We start from the raw sequence: 14,975 nt of genomic DNA, 5'->3' as shown, positions 1-14,975 counted from the left end.
ATTTTCTTAATAACATTTTTTCTCTAGCTCACTTTATTGTAAGAATACGGTATATAATACATATAAAATGTGTTAATCAACTGTTTATGTTATCGATAAGGCTTCCAGTCAATAGTAGGGTATCTGTAGTTAAGTTTTGGAAGAGTCAAAAGTTATGCACGGATTTTTGACTGTGCAAGGGGTTGGTGCTGATGTTGTTTAAGGGTCATCTGTATTTGACTTCTAAGGCTACATCATAAAAGGCGATGCAGCTTCCACCTGAGTCTTTTTGAATGTCTGCATTTGGAGCTCTAAGCCACTATGTAAGGTAGCTGACTGCCCTGAGGCCACCATGCTGTGAGGAAGCCCAAACTAGCCCAGGCAGAGATCACATGGGGAGGTCCTGAGACTACATGAAGACAGAAATGCTCAGCCACTGACTCACTGCCACCTAGGGGATATGCCAAACAAGAACTATCTAGCTGAGCCCTCTTTGATTTCCTGACCCACAGAAACCATGAGAGAGAATAACACAGTTGTTTTTTTAAGTCACTAAATTTTAGGGTGATTTATTTTACAGTAACAGGTAACCAGAACACTTGTCATGCCTGTTTTCACCTCCACACCTTTTCTCACCCAATCCTTCCTGCCTGAGGAAAGGAAAGAATCCTCTTTTGGTAAACTCCTCTTCACTGGGATGGGGGTGTGGGCAAGGAAGACCTCAGTGGAGCTGGCATTTGCCTCCAACCCTGAAACTTGCCTGGAGCTGGGCCCACTAACAACATGTGGGAGAATACAGGAGCTGAATCTCTGGAGCCAAGGGCTGAGCTAGCAGTGTGTGGGAAGACGGAAAGAGAGGGGTTATAGGTAAATCAGGCCGTGGCTCAAGAATATAGCTGAAGCCCAGTTCTCAGAAGGGACCCCATGATCAGTGTGAATGCAGCAAGATGGTCAACTTGAGGGTCTGTCCTCTCCCAGTGACAGGAACTATGGGGTGGTGATGGTCATGGTGATGCTGATCTGTCCATTGCTGCATTGTGTTCAGCATTTTATAGTCTCATTTAAGCCTCACAGTAACCTTTTGAGTTAGGTACTGTGACTATTCCCACATTATAAATGAGGAAACAGAGGCCCAGAAAGACGAGCAACTTGCCCAAATTCTCACAGTTAGGAGCAGACATGAGATTCGAACTCAGGCTTGTCAGAATCCAGACTCTCAGTCCCAGAAACAAAAGCAGGTGGGAGAGGGTAGGTTAAGAGGTTCCAGGCATGAGCCTCGGGTGGCTTCTGCAGCAGAGAATTCCAAGCTTGCCTTGATTTGCATTACCACTGTTTTGGTTTGCAAGAAGGAGAAGCTGATCTCCTCCTTGTTAAAAAAGGAAAAGAACAAGGTAAGAATATGTGCACTCCTAGATATCAAGATATAAACTTGCAGTAACTAAGGCAGTGTGATTATCTTAGTCCATTTAGACTGTTATAACAAAAATACCATAGGCTGGGCAACTTAAACAACAAACATTTATTTTTCACAGTTCTGGAGGCTGGGGAGTCCAAAATAAGGCACTAGCAGATTCAGTGTCTGGTAGAGACCAACATTCAGATTCATAAACAATGTCTTCTCTTTGTGTCTTCCCACAGCAGAAAGTGTGAGAAAGCTCTCTGGGGCCTCTCTTATAAGGGTACCATTCAGGAGGGTGCCACCCTCATGACCTAATCACCCCGTAAAGGCTACACATCCTAATATCATCACACTGGGGGATGGGATTTAAATGTGTAAATTTTGGGGGAACACAAGCATTCAGCCCACAGTAGTGATATTAAAACAAAGATGGGCAAAAATGCCAGTGGAATGAAACAGAGCTCAATAAATAGAGCTGGATCAACTGAATAATCACATGGGGGAAAAAATGAGCCCAGACCCCTACCTCACACCACATGCAAACATTTATGATAGATGAACTTTAGATCCAAATGTGAAAAATAAGAGAAAGCAGTTGTCACTCAAAATAGCTCCAAACTGGAAACAACCTAAATTTTCATCAACAGTAGAACAGATCAATAAATTGTTGCATATTCACACAGCAATAAGAAAGGGCAGATTATTACTGTATGCAACAACGTGAATGAATTTCACAATTATAATGCTGAATGAAAGAGGTCAGATACAAAAGGACATATACTGTATGATTCTATTATGATTCTATTTCTATAAAGTTCAAACAGGCAAACCTAACTGATGTTAGATGTTAGGGTATGGTTATTTTGGGGGAAGAAGGTAGTGGTAACGAATAGCAGGGGCACAAAGGGAGGTGTCTAGGATACTGGCAAGGCTCTAATTATTGAATTTGGTGGTGGCCACAGAGGTATGTTCACTGTGATAATTCATCAAGTAATTCACTTATCATTTATGTACTTTTCTATGTGTATTGCAATAAAATAATTTATTTTGAAGAGTAACAGATGACAAGTTATCCACAACAAATTGATAAGGGATAGTGACTTTAAATGTAAAGAGTAGATAAAAATAAGTAACAAACACTAAGACATCCTCACTAGAGAAATGAGCAAAGGCTATGTGAACAAAAGAGGCATTATAAATGGCTTGTATATACTTGAAGAAAATTGTAAATCTTGATGGTAACGAAGCACGTTAGAAATGTAAAACAATGAGAAATCAGTTTTGCCAAGCAAATTGATAAAGATTTAATAACAAATAATAGGGACTTTTTCTTTTGGCCACAGTGGAGTAACAGTGACCAGCTTCTCTCTCTCTCTGTCTCTGTCTTACACACACACACACACACACACACCACCTTAAAAAATAAAAAGAAAAACAGAGAAAATTGTATAAAACAATGGTTTCCAGCTATTGGACAATAGGAGCACAGTACAGTGATCCCTGAGTGGAGAGAAAACAAGGAAGGCAATTCTGTGATCCCGCATCTTACTTTGTTTGTGTTGAGAGTTCTTTTCAGGCCACAGAACAGGGAGAGGGAGCCCAAAGAAAGACTGGTAGTCTTTTTGAGTTGAGAAGTGAGAATTAAGAATTGATGGAGGCTAGAATTATCAGGCCAAAGTACCAGAGAGTAGAATGCTACAGAGTGCTGAAGAGCTATCAAAGGTTCCCTCCAAATCTTAACCTGAGTACTAATCAGCACATGCATGTGCAGAAACTACCCACGGCTTGGGAAGGAACCACTGAAAAGGAGTGGAGAGAACAATTACCATAACCCACACAGAGCCTAGAATGGTTTTTACTCACACCAGCCAGAGTGGGAAGACCTTTTAACACATACAGCATTAATTAGACTGCTCAGAAGGCTTTTTCCTCATTAGTGGGGCAAATTCGGTCTAGACTAAAAGATGTTCTGTTCCCACATAACAAAGCTTAAAAGTAAGCCTCAGAAAGTATCAAACTGTTCTCTAGTAATTTAATTGCAGCTCAGAACAAAGTTCAAAAATATTTAAAGAACATCAACAAAATCTATCACCCAATATAAAATTGATAATACATTTTTTAAAAAAATTACCAGGCATGCAAATAAACAGGAAAATGTGACCCATAATAAGCACAAAACTCATTCAATTGAAATGGTTCCAGAAATGACACAGATGATAAAAGTGATAGAATGACATTAAAGCAGCTATTAAACAAATACTCCATACATTCAGGAAGACAAAGAAAATCATAGGTATGTAAAGTAGAGAGATATAATATATAAACAAGCCACAAATCAAACATCTAGAGATTAAAAGTAGAATGGCTGGGATATTAATAAGATTAACAGTAAGTTAGATCCAGCAGAAGAACATCCTAGTGAATTCTATGGACAGCAATCGAAACTACCCAAAATAAAATACAGGGAGAAAAAGGAAGCGGGGGAGGAGAAATCATCCATCGGCTATAGAGCAAGGCACCTAATACTTGCATGGGGCCCCCAAAGGAGAGGAAAAAAGAAGGTTTGAGACAGACTGAAAATCTATCCAAAGAAATAATGGCCAAATATTTAATGAAAACTATTAATCCACAGACCCAAAAACCTTAACCAAGCCCTAGCATAAAGAAACATTAGAAAATCACACTAAAATCAAACTGCTTAAAATTACTAATAAAGAGAAAATCTTAAAAGTACTCAAAGAAAAAGCATCAGTTATGTACAGAGATTCAATGAAAAGAAAAGAATAACAGGATACTTTTCACTGTGAACAATGAATGCCACAAAGTGGAACATTTTTAAAGGACTGGAAGAAAAAAACTGTCAATGTCAACCTAGAATTCTATATATAGTAAAAGCATCTTTCAAAGATTAAAGTGAACAAACAAGTGTTGGTGAAGATACAGAGAAAATGGAACCCTAATGTATTGCTAGGGAGCTTGTAAGATAGTGCCATGGGTATGGAAAACAATCTGGCCATTCCTCAAAAGGGTAAACATAGTTACCATATGATTTAGAAACTCCATCCCTAGGTGGAAGAGAACCCAAGAGAACTGAAAATATGTTTTCACACAAATACTTGTATATGAATGTTCATAATAGCATTATTTACAATAGCCAAAGAGTGAAAACAACCCAAACCTTTGTTAACTGATGAATGTGTAAACAAAATGTAGTATATCCATGGTTGTGTTTTGAATGTGTCTCCCAAAGTTCATATGCTGGAAACTTAATCCCTAATGCAGCAGTGTTAAGAGGTGGAGCCTAATAAGAAGTGATTAGGTCCTGAGGGCTCATGAATAGATTAATGTCAGTATCACAGGAGTGGGGCAGTTATCTTGAGAATGGGTTTCTTATAAAAGTGAGTCTGGCCCCCCTGTGCTCTTGCTTTCTGGCTCTCTTGCCCTTCTGCCTTCTCCCATGGAATGCTGCAGCATGAAGGTGCTCACCAGATGCTGGTGTCATGCTCCTGGACTTCCCAGTCTCCAGAAACATGAGCCAAATAAACTTCTATTGTTTATAAATTACCCAGTCTCAGGTATTTTGTTATAGAAACATGACGCGGACTAAGACATCTGTACAATATAATATTATTCAGCCTTAAAAAAGAATTAAGTACTAATATAAGCTACAATATAGTTGAGCTTCTAAAACATGCTAAATGAAAAAAGTCACATGCAAAAGGTCACACACCACGATTCTGGTTTTAGGAAATGTCAAGAATACCCAAATCCAGGGAGACAGAAAGTAGATTAGTGGTTGCCTGAGGCTATGGGGAGGAATGGAATGAGGAGTGACTACAAATGGGTACAGCACTTCTTTTTGGGGTGATAAAGATGTTCTAAAGTTAGATAATGGTGATGGTTGAATTGTACACTGAATTATACAATTTAAAAGGGTGAATTTTATAATATGCAAACTACCTCCCAATTAAGCTGGTTTTTTAAAATGAAGGTGAAATAAAGACTTTTTCAAGCATGTAAAAGTTGAAAGCCTTCACCACAAATAGACCAACACTTCAAAAAATATTGAAGAAATTCCTTTGGGCAGAAGAAAAATTATAATTACATGAAAATATGGATATATACAACAGAATGAGGAGTACTGGAAATGATCAACATGTGAGTTAATAAAATATGCTTTAAATGATTTTAAAATATAATTAAGTGTTTAAGCAAAATAATAATATACTACATGGTTTATATACAAGTAGAAGTAAAATGCACCGCAGTGATAGGACAAAAACCAAGCAAGGTGAAATGAATTATTCTGTTGTAGGGTGCTTATAATATAATTATTATATTTTCAGAATCATACTTGAATATAGGCTGTGATAAATTCAAAGTTGTAAGTTGTATGCTCTAAAGCAATCACTAAGATATTGAGGATATAATAAGCTAACAAGGGAGATAAAAAGAAACATAAAAACATAGTCCCAAAAAGGCAGAAAAAAGACAGGAAAAATGAACAAAGACTACATAGGACAAATAGAAAGCAAATGGTGAGATGGTAGATTCACACTAAATTCTATCAATATTCACATTAAATTTAAGTGGTGCTTATACTCTAGTTAAAAGGCAAGTGTTGTCAGACTCAATAAAAAAGCAAGACTCAACTACATGCCATCTACAATAAACCCACTTTGAATACAAAGATACAAATTAGGCTTCAAGAGAAAGGATAGAAAAGAATATAGCATCAAATATTAATCTAAAGAAACCAGGAGTGGCTTTATTAATATATCCTGCAGTAAAGCAGGATTCCTTGGGACAAGCTGGCTAAAACGTGGATTCCGGGTTCTACCTGGGGATGGGATTAGCCCACAGGGTGGAGAGTTGTGAGTCTTGAATGCCAGACTAAGGAGCTGGCATGGATGTGGATAGACAATATGTTCACTGAAGGGGTTGGGGTGTAACCTGTGGAATGCCTGGTGTGGGCTGCAGGCTAGAGACAGAGACCCAGGGAGGGTTTCAGGTATGGGGTGATGGAGGCTGGGACCACTGCAGGGCAGTTAGAGATGCAGTGATGGGTTTGAGAGGCCACAGAGGTGGGACTGAAAGGCAGAACATCAAGGACAGAGGGGAAGGAGGAGAGAATTTTAGCCAGAGCCTCCATCACCCCATACCTGAAACCCTCCCTGGGTCTCTGACTCCAGCCTGCAGTACACTCCAGGGATTCCACAGGCTACACCGCAAGCCCTTCAGTGAACCTGCTGTTGGTCTGTTTAGCATTTACTGCCTATCTATTATGTGACAAGCTCTGAGCTACTGGCACTGTGGAGAGTTCAGAGATAAGGAAGGCACAGACTCCACTTTCCAGAAGCAAAATATGAGTCCGTACTAGCAGGGTTTGTATTATCCTAACTTGCCTTATGATGAATCTCCAATAATGCTCTGGAATGGGGCATTTCCCAACTCATTTGACCATTTGAAGAGCAGAGGCATAGCAGGGGTTATTAATTATTGAGCCTTACTGCAGGCCAGATATTTTATCTCAGTTGAGCTTCAGGGGCAGCACTTTGCAGTGCAGCTCTAAGACGTATGGGTTGCCGCTCATAAAACCCCAAGTGTATCTCATTCTTATGAATGTCTGCCATTCCCATTGATAACATGCTGGAAGACAGGGAATAAATGTGAGTCCTGTTAGAAGGCATGAGGTGGGAACGCAGACAGGTAATGTTGTACCACAGGTGAGCTCAATCAAGTTAGAAACTCTCACTCATCTCCCTACCCTCCAAGGCAGATCAAGGAATCCCCTCCAGCAATTTCCCAGACCACTGGCTACATGGTGGTGCTGGGGGAATATTAAAGAAGCAGCAGCATTTTACAAATGCCTGGTTTATAGGTGAGGAGAGGCTTTCAGTCTTGCCCAAGGAAACACTGCTGATAAGATGTGGGATTTGAACCCAGATCAGTCTCACTACAAAGTCCAATCTCTTACCCCCTGTGTAATGCGGTTTCCTAGGGTTTGGGGGGGTTGGAGGGAAAGAGTTTCCAAAACACTCCTTTGCAGGATAATAAATCCATCATTCCTTTAAACACAGAAAGCAGGGGCAAGAATACTAAATAAGCCTAGGATATCTTGTACCAGAAAATAAGGAAGTGTTCAAAGAAGGACATGGGCATGTTAAAGTGACAGAGGGGCCAGCTTGAAGGGGCTCCCACTGGCCAAAGTTGGGACAATTTGAATATCAAAAGAAATAGCCACAGTAATAGATTATAACCCATTAAATAAAACAAGAATCCATGTATCCTTACCGAGTACATATGTGAATGAATGAATGAATGAATGAATGAATGAATGAATGAATGAGTGGGGAGAGGAGAGATCTTTTCCTTACAGTTAGATTGCCAACTGATACATTTAGAAGGAATGACAGAGGCTGGGCACAACGGCTGATGCCTGTTATCCCAGCACTTTGTGAGGCTGAGATGAGAAGACTGCTTGAGGACAGGAGTTCAAGACCAGTCTGGGCAATAAAGTGAAACGCTGTTTCTAAAAAAAAAAATTAAATTAAAAAAGTTAGCCAGTTGTGGTGCGATGTGCCTGTAGTCCTAGCTATCTGGGAAGGCTGAGGCAAGAGGATTACTTACTTGCCCAGGAGTTAGAGGCTGCAGTGAGCTATGATGGTGCCACCGCACTCCAGCCTGGGGCAACACAGTAAGACCCTGACTCTAAACAAAAGAAGGAGGAGGAACAGAAGGAGGAATGACGGAATCAGGAAATCACCATTTGGCAACCATGTTAGTATTAACTTCATTCAGGCAAAGATCACCAAAGACTGCTACAACTAAAGTTTGATGATGAATGATATCATTCTGAAGTACCTTCCCAAGAAAATACTTATTGGTGACAAAGGGGAAAAGAAGAACTAAGGAAAAACTGGCGGACACCACCTTAATAAAGCGATTGACGTTCATGCACCAGTAATGCAGCAAAGAGAAATTGTGTGCTACCTACTAGGATGCAATGAGAACAAAGCATCATTTCTGTGATATTCCTACTGAAAACAGGCAACCTGAAACCAGTAAGAAAGAAACAGCAGCCAAACTGGAGCTGTGGGACCTCCTACAACATACGTAGCCTAAAATCTTCAAAAGCATCAAGGTTTTGCAAGTCTGTGGAAGACTGAGAAGCTATTCCAGAATGAGGGAGGCTAGGGAGAAATAACGACTAAGTGCAGTGCAGGATTCCGGACGGAATCCCTTGCTCTAAAAGGCATCATCTGAATAGCTGGTGAAACTTGCATGGAGTCTGAGGATTAAAGAAATATCCACAAAATATTTGGGAGGTGGTGGAGTATCATGTTAGTAACTTACTTTTTTCCCCCTAAAATGACTTGGGGGAAATGCTTTTTTTTTTTTTTTTTTTACTACTGCTGCAACTTTCTGTAAATTTGAAATTATTGTACAAACCTAAAGTTGCTTTTGGGCAGTTTTCTCACCGTTGTTGTCTGATGAAGGTGCTACCCGTGGGAAGAAGAGGACTTTCTGAAGAGGGTCGAAGGTCCCTTTTTCCCTCTCAGGCCGGCGTTGGTGAAACCCCTGGGGATTTCTTGCACAACAGAGAGAGGACAGCGCCAGCGCCCCCAAAGGTTGTCGGGAAGGGGCCTGGGGTGGACTCCTGAGGCTTGCAGCCACGCGGAGCTCGCTGCCGCTGTTGTAAGCTGATTGTCATTGTCAGCACGTTCTTCCTTCTAGAATCCACCAGTTGAGCCTGAGGGGAGACTGGTTTGTGTCCTAGAAGAACCGGGTGCCTTCGCCCTAACCATCAAGGTCGGCGTTACTTGAGGCGTTCTGAGCCCTTCAGCCTTCCCGTGCCAGCTGTGCAGTGATGGCGTCCCCTGGTGTCCCAGGAAAGAGGTGCAGCTGCCGTAAGTGCAGCTCTTTTAAGGCAGAGAGAAGTATTTCTGCCCCCCCAATTCCCAAATTTACTCCTCCTTGGACCAGCCAGTCCACTTACCTCCACTCATTTAGGCGTTTGTTCTTCATTTTATTCATTCATCTGTTTGTTCATTCAAGCACCCGCTGCGTTCCGGGTACCGAGTTTGACCCTGGAAGTACACAGATAGATCCTGCCCAGGCTTTAGCATCAAGGAGCCCTCAGGCTGATGGAGGCACAGGCTCTCATACCACAGCAGGATCTCCGCCTCCTGAAGGTAAGTGCAAGGGACTCTTGGAGCACCCAAAGTGATCTAGGAAGTCTTCCAGGAGGAGGTGACCACAATTCAGCTCCTTTTTGTTCCCACTGCCACTGGCCTGTTCTCTAAAGCCCTGCCCCTCTGTCCTCACAGCTGGAGCATCACTACCCTCTCTTCCAGGGCTTCTGCTCAGTCTAGACCTGGTGGACAGAGGGCTATCCTCCCAGGGCCCTATACTTGGCCACAGAGGCAGGCGTAGGCACAGGCAGCCCAGAGGCAAAACTTCCCCTGCTGGTAATAGCGTTGATGACAAGGATATGGATATGGATATGGATATTAATAATAGAATTTTAGTGGGGGCTTAGTTTGCTCTAGGCACTGTGCTAAGAATTGTACAATATGACACCATCTAATCCCCACCGCTGCCCATAGACATTGGGTACTGGGATCATACCCATTTTACAGTGGAGAAAACTAAGGCTCAGTGAAGTTAAGAAGGAGGGAACCTCACCAGTCATCTTCCAGTCAGGGAGTCTGCAGCTTCTCATAATTCACACGATGCTCCCTACCTTCCCTGCTGTTCACTGTGGAAAGTCCCCACTTCTGTCAAAGGTCAGCTCTGAACTCATCACTGCATGTTCTAGAGAGCTTGACTGCATAAATACTTTCTAATGCTAAAGTATTGTTGGAAACCTCTCCTCCCTTCAGAGGAGACTGCTGCCCTCAGGGGGCTGGGACTTCCCCAAACCACAAAGCTACTTCACAGCAGGGCCTGGACATGAATAGGGTCAGGGACATTTCCACTTCTCTATCCCCAAGGACATCATCCTCAGTGGATGCTCAATGAATATCTGTTGCTTGCAGAAAACAGGCTCTTATTTAACACCTGATATCGGCCTAAAACTATCAGAACTTTTATTTCCAATGCTCAAGCTGGTTTTGTTTGTAATGGCTAGAATCCTCATGCAATGACATGAGGGAGATTGAACTGGTCATTGCAGGGCCATGGTGTACATTTTCCTAGTGCCCACTATGTGCTAGACATGGTTATATTCATTGCGTCATCAGTTTCTCACGATGGCTCTTTAGTGGAGTCCATTTGACAGACAAAGTGGAGTCCCAGAAAGCTGAGAACTTTCAATACCCTGGACACGCTCAGAGCCACTCTTCAGGCCCCCGCACCCTTTTCTGTCTCACTAACACACCAAGCCCACTCCCTTCTCCAGGCCTTTGCACTGGCTGTTCCCTCTATGCCTGCATGGTCTTTCCCCAGGATCTTCTCCTGGCTGGCTCTTCCTCATCATTCAACTCTCTGCTCAATGTCACCTCCTCTGGCCACCCTACTGACCCCTGTCACTTGCTACCTCACTGTCCTGTCCAGCGCTGGCTGTGCTCTGAACCCCTCATTCGTCTATGAGGTTGCTTGTTCATTGAATTTATTTCCTGAATGCAGGAGAGCTCCCTGAGGGCAGGGACTCTGTCATCTGTGTCCCAGCATCCAGAACAGTGCCTGACATATCAGAAGTGCTCAGTGAATATTTGTTGAATGAATAGAATCATTTGCCAGTCTTGTCCACTGGATCTCTGATGGCCTTCTGATGCAGTAGGAAGATGGCCCTTCCTACCACTGCTGCTCAGCTGTGATCCCAGTGCTTGGGGACCCTGCCAGATGTCTAAGCCATCTGATAGAGCTGTCTTTCTAACCCACACTTCTGTCCATTCCACTCTTCTCAAAAAACATCGTCATCATCATCAATCTGTCACTTGATGGAGACTGTGAAGCTGTCTGTCATCATTGCTAAATTAAAATTCTCCTGTATCTCAAGGTTTTATCTCCAATTTAGAGATGGGGGAACAGAAGCTTAGAGAGGTTGAGGAACTTGCATAGGCCCACACAGCTGCTGAGTGGCAAACTGAGATTTGAACTCAGGTCAGCGTGATCCCAGGTCCCTACTCTTAGCGGCTGTCTCCTACCATAGAGCATAGCTTTCATGTGTATCAAACTTGAGCCTGCGTCAGAATCATCTGGAGAGCTTGTTAATACAGTAACCTGGGCTGCACTCCCAGAGTCTCTGACTCTGCTTGTCCAGGCTACGGGCTGAGAATATGAATTTCTAACAGGTCCCAGGTGAGGTGACCACTGGCCTCACACTGAGAGAACCACTGGCCTAGAAAAAATGCACAGCAACCCAAACAAATAGAACTTTGTCTGCAGTTTCAGGAAGTTCATGGATTCCCCTGCAGCCTCTCCATGTGCTTTGGGAATAGGGGAGGATCTATGGACCTCACCTTCAGAACCACTGTTCAAACAAACAACGTAAGTCAGATCCGAGACATCCTGAGACCCTGAGTTCTGTTCAGCAAGTTTCCATTAAGCGAGGGCCACCCAAGTCTCATTCTTAGTCCCTTTGCAAATCTGACTCTTTCTTAATAACGTTAATTATCTGACCTTGAAACGTACCCTAGTTGACACACCACAGAAAGGCCTCTACTTGTCTCACTGACGCAAATGATAAATAGAGGGCCCAGAGCAATTTCTCTCAGAGATATCATGTCAGTATTTTAATAATCGTTGAGCAGGGCCCTGGGAGCCAATTACAAAACTAGGACAGATTTTTTTTCTAAAACTACTTGGTTTCCAACTCCTAAAACTTGTAGGTGTCTAAAACTGATGGGTCTGAAGCGTTCTGACATAGTTTCCCCCAAGCATGAGTCATGCATAGAATTTGAAATTTAGTTCCAGGAAAACTGAAGCCATGATGTTTCCCCCCTCTTCCCCTTCCTCCTCCTCCTCCCGCTGCTCCTCTTCCTCCCTCTCCTTCTTCTCACTCTCCTTCTTCCATCTTCCTCCTCCTCTTCCCTCCCCCTTCACCAGTCTCCTTACTAAAACTGAGTTGCCCTGAGACTGGAGCCTGGAGGTGGGAAGCCTGCCCGATTGGTGGCTGTGGGCACTGGGAGTCTTCAGCCTTCATCCTTTACCTCCCCACTTGGCCATTGGTTGGGGAAGCTACACCAAATGCCTGGGCCACATGGGGACTGGGAGATCTGGGGCCAGGGTTCAGGGAAGCTCTAGGGCTGGGAAGTGGCCAGCTATTCCTCCCAGGACAGTCTTAGGGTCCAGGACCCTTGGGAACCTTGGCTGGTTTCCCCTCCTGCCTTGGTGAGTTCCTGATTCTAGGCTCACACATGGCAAAGGCCTGAGTCCTGTTAAAATCAGATCATCCTCCCATGGCCTCCATGGTGACTCCAGCACAGGCACTCAGCCAATACAAGCCTTCAAAAATGCAAATCCGATCATCTTGCAACAGCTCTCCAATCACTGGCTCCCATCACACCTGGACTAAAACCAAGCCTCCTTTGCAGGGCAGCCCCAGCCAACCCTGCTGACCCCATCTCTTGCCATTCTCTCCCTTGCTCCACCTGCTTGACCATGCTGGCCTCCTTGCTTTCTGGTCCTCAGGCACTCCGGGCATGGTCCTGTCTTAGGGTCTTTGCACTGCAGTGCCCTCCTCCCCAAACAGCATGACTGTCCCCCACCTGATCCAGGCCTCTGCTCAAACATCACCTTCCTGGACACCCCCAACCCCCCTCCGCAGCTAAAGCAGTGTTCCTACCCATGCTCCATGTGCTGCTCTCTTTCTTCAAAGCACCAGTCACTTCCCTCATATTCTGTGCTAACTGTGCATCTATTTATTATGTCTGTCTCAAAAAAAGGTAAAGATCATGAAGCCAGGGGCCAGGTCTGGTCTTTGTCTATCATTGCATCCACAGGGCTGCGCTCAGAGGAAATAATAAATATTGAATAATGAATGAGCGAATGAACACTCCCACTGATGGAAGAGTTGATGTGAGTTAGCAGGATGCTTTTTGCATTGATCCTTTCACCCATCCTGCAAGGTGGGGATTATTGGTTCTCCTTGGGACATGATAATGGCTCAGCTGAGAAAGAAGGCTGACCTACCCAAGGTCACCCAGTGGTGAGAGGGGCCTGGGCAAGGGACCCAAGTCTGTGTCACTGCATGCCTGTGGATGAGTGGTTACCTGCTGACAGCACAGGCCAGGCTCACTGCAGGTGAGGTGGCTCCTGGGAAGGACCAGTCCCATGGTGATGGAGTACAGATGGAAGGTGAGAGCTTGGGGGTCAGGCAGCAACATGGTTGGCTGTTGCAAGGAGCCTGGGAGTGCCCCTAGAGGGAGACTGAGGCTGGGCAGGGCCCTAGGCAGACCTCAGGGCAGTCCCCAGAGTGGAGACTGTCTGAAGGCTAGGGCTGGACAAGGTGGGCTGGTCCCAAATCTTTTCAAGCCCTCCCCTAGCACCCCCACTGACTTCTGGAGTTGCCATAGCCCGGCCCTACCAGGATGGGTTTGTTGGCCAGGACTGGCAAGAGGTGGGGTAGAGACGGGCCAGGGCTGCGGGTCATGGACTCCACTAGTGGACTGTAAGCTTCTGGCTGAGGCAACAGAGGAGGTGGCAGAACTATTGGGAACTGGTTCTCTGCTCAGAGCACCCTGGAGCAAAACACAGGCAATGGGAAGTCCTGGGCATCTTGACCGTCAGCGCAGTCCAGGGCCCAGCACACTTCCAAGAGGAAGGAAAGAGAGTGCCTGGGGTTTCTCCACTCCAAGCAAGTGGGGCTCCACCCAGAAGGACAGAAGGCCTGGGAAGAGGAGCTGTGGTGCTCAAGCAGCAGAACTTCCTCCAGGCTTACTCCAGGATGCACTGCAGGGGACACTGTGTCCTCAAAAGCAGGACAAGCCTGCCACCCAGTGCTGCCAGGTGCCACCACAGCAGCCAGGCAGGGCGGCTGCTGGTTCCAGCCCCACCGGGGTGTTCCCCAACCTGTGTCTGGCCTCTGGGAATCGCAGCAGGCTTTAGGGTTCTGTGATGACTCAGGCTGCTCCCTCCTCACCTAAGAACACCGCCTTTCACCTGATTCTTCACACCTGATTCTTCAATCCTCATCACCTTGCAAGTTTAAGAGGACTTAAAATTCCAGGAGGGAAGCACTGTGGGTCCAGAAGGTCATGGCCTGAGTAAATTAAAGCAGCAAAATGACTAAGCAGCCAGAGGGCAGGGAATGCAATGGAATATCAAATCTCAGGCACCCATTGCAAATGATCATTGTGAGGAGGGGGCAACCAAGGGGCAGAGGCAACACTCTTGTAAAATGAAGTCAGCCTGAACATAACATTCTGCTGGGTCCCCCTTACCAGTCAGGGCTGTTCAGAGTCCTTTGAACTAGGTGGGAGGATTGTACCCGACTGGTCTTTTAATAGCTTTATTATTATATATCACATAATGTTATATAACATTTTATTTCCATATGATATAACATAATATATTTATATAATATATTATATATTTATATAATTATGTATAATATATAATTACATATATCATATTTATTATACATAATGTG

General features: G+C 44.2%; 1 long non-coding RNA gene across 2 annotated transcripts in view; it reads left to right on the top strand.

The window, feature by feature from the left end:
* The first annotated feature begins 9,137 nt into the window (after positions 1–9,137).
* The window catches only part of LOC108512277 (uncharacterized), a 22,663-nt gene continuing 16,825 nt past the window's right edge, over positions 9,138–14,975 (top strand). For both annotated transcript variants that reach the window (XR_001880555.1, XR_001880554.1), the window contains exons 1-2: positions 9,138–9,288; positions 9,437–9,573. This is a non-coding gene — a long non-coding RNA (uncharacterized LOC108512277). The remainder of the gene's footprint in view (positions 9,289–9,436; positions 9,574–14,975) is intronic.

Source organism: Rhinopithecus bieti, unplaced genomic scaffold, assembly GCF_001698545.2.
Source record: "Rhinopithecus bieti isolate Rb0 unplaced genomic scaffold, ASM169854v2 scaffold_29378, whole genome shotgun sequence".
In the NCBI taxonomy this organism is placed as follows: Eukaryota; Metazoa; Chordata; class Mammalia; order Primates; family Cercopithecidae; genus Rhinopithecus; species Rhinopithecus bieti.
The sequence above is the reverse complement of the archived record's forward strand: the minus strand, read 5'-3'. Positions and strand labels throughout refer to the sequence as shown.